Genomic DNA, 2,500 nt, shown 5'->3' with positions numbered 1-2,500 from the left:
TCGACAAAGTGACGCGAAGCGGAAGCCTACCACGGCGTAAAAATGTCGACAGAATTTTTCGGACCTTGTCCTGCCATGGGCTGCGCGCAGCATGCCGGCAGCCTGTGCGCAGCGTGCGCACAGCATGTCGGCAGCGTGCGCGCTGCTGAGACTGTCGACAGAAATTTTCGAAACTTGTCCTGCCATGCGCGCGCGCAGCGTGCGCACAGCATGCCGGCAGCGTGCGCGCACCATGCCGGCAGCGTGCGCGCAGCTTGCGCGCAGCGTGCTGATTCTGTCGACAGTGAGGCTAGCGAAACTTGTCCTGCCATGGCGTGCGCGCAGCCTGTGCGCGCAGCTTGCGCATCTGTCGACAGTGAGGCTAGCGAACTTGTCCTGCCATGGCATGCGCTGTGCGCAGCCTGTGCGCAGCGTGCGCGCAGCTTGCGCATCTGTCGATAGTGAGGCTAGCGAAACTTGTCCTGCCATGGCATGCGCGCAGCCTGCGCACAACATGCGCACAGGCTGTGCGCAGCGTGTGCGGAGCTTGCGCGCAGCTTGCGCGCAGCTTGCGCATCTGTCGACAGTGAGGCTAGCGAAACTTGTCCTGCCATGGCATGCGCGCAGCGTGCGCGCAGTCTGTGCGCAGCGTGCGCGCAGCCTGTGCGCAGCGTGCGCGCAGCCTGTGCGCAGCGTGCGCGCAGCCTGTGCGCAGCGTGCGCGCAGCCTGTGCGCAGCGTGCGCGCAGCCTGTGCGCAGCGTGCGCGCAGCCTGTGCGCAGCGTGCGCGCAGCCTGTGCGCAGCGTGCGCGCAGCTTGCGCATCTGTCGACAGTGAGGCTAGCGAAACTTGTCCTGCCATGGCATGCGCGCAGTCTGCGCGCAGCATGCGCGCAGCATGTGCGCAGCATGCCGGCAGCATGGTTCCAGGTTTTTTCAAATGTCGACAGAATTTTTCAAATCTTGTCAAACCCCGTTTTTATTGAAATTTCCTCGCACAATAAGCTCCCCATAAGTAGTCTATGATTTTTAGGACCTTCTCCAACTTACAAAACTAAAAAATTCCTCCCGGATTTGTTTTAATGATTTTTTCAATTTTACGACTTCTAAAAATAATAAAAAATACTTCCCGACTTCAAAAATTTATGAAACTTTTTCCCATCATAGATTGCATGTTTCTTAGTATCCCTGCAAAAAATCACGTCCAAATACCTTGTATTGAATTATTTAGAGCCCATTATGACTCCTCGCGCATAGGTGATGTCTCTTCCTGTCAAAGGGCTAAATGCATAAAATGCTATATAGGGGGGTGTGTGTTGCCTGCATATGCATGGCAGCCCATGCCTTCCTAGCTGCAGCCCCCTTCCCCCACGCCACACCCATGTCATGTTGCCTCGATATGTTGCCTCGGTATTATGGGTTTGGTGTCGGGGTCGGGGGGCTGCCACCCATGGCGGTGGTGGCCGGAATCCGGCCTCCGCCACCACGCCGCCGCCATGGGTGAGGGAGGAAAAAAAAGGCGTGGAAAGTTGCGAAATGGGGTTGTCTAGGCTTTTTTTTGGCATGGGAGAGCATGGAGTGCTAGGAACTCCTTCTCAAATGCACGGGCATGTCGACCACAACCTCATTTCGCAACAACAACCACCCGTGTGGGGTGGCGGTGGGTGGATAGTTGCGGATTGGGGCTTGCCAAGCCAATGTTTTCAAAAAATTTCATCAAAATTAAAAACAAATGTTTTGTTGCCTTCGGATTTGTGGGCGAGCGGCGAGTCGGAGTGGAGCCGGTAAAGTTTAACCTCGGTGTGCACGGTTGTTTTTAGAAACTCAATCCAATGCCGGGGACGTTGAAAGTGACGCTCTTATGAGTTGCAAACCCGCAAGATTTAAAGAACCTTTTCAAAACAATTTCAAACCAACAAGATTTAAAAACAGAAATTTTCATCAAAATGAAAAACAAATGTTTTGTTGCCTTCGGACTAGTGGGCGAGCGGCGAGTCGGAGTGGAGCCGGTAAAGTTTAACCTCGGTGTGCACGGTTGTTTTTAGAAACTCAATCCAATGCCGGGGACGTTGAAAGTGACGCTCTTATGAGTTGCAAACCCACTAGATTTAAAGAACCTTTTCAAAACAATTTCAAACCAACAAAATTAAAAACAAATGTTTCGTTGCAAACAAATTGTGGGCGAGCGGCGAGTCGGAGTGGAGCCGGTAAAGTTTAACCTCGGTGTGCACGGTTGTTTTTAGAAACTCAATCCAATACCGGGGACGTTGAAAGTGACGCTCTTATGAGTTGCAAACCCACAAGATTTTAAAAACTTTTTGAAAATGTTTCTTCTAAATGACACATTTTGATCCTTGGCAAGTGCTCAATCCGTAACTATCCAATCACCGCCACACCACACCGGTCGGGAGTGTGTGAATGGTGTGCTTCCCGGGGTTGGCATAGATAATCTTTCGCATCGACAATCTTTTGCATGCGAGGGAATGTCTATGCCAACCCCGGGAAGCACACCATTCACCCACT

Source organism: Prunus avium, unplaced genomic scaffold (genome assembly GCF_965620075.1).
Source record: "Prunus avium unplaced genomic scaffold, drPruAviu1.hap1.1 HAP1_SCAFFOLD_17, whole genome shotgun sequence".
NCBI lineage: Eukaryota > Viridiplantae > Streptophyta > Magnoliopsida > Rosales > Rosaceae > Prunus > Prunus avium.
The sequence above is the reverse complement of the archived record's forward strand: the minus strand, read 5'-3'. Positions refer to the sequence as shown.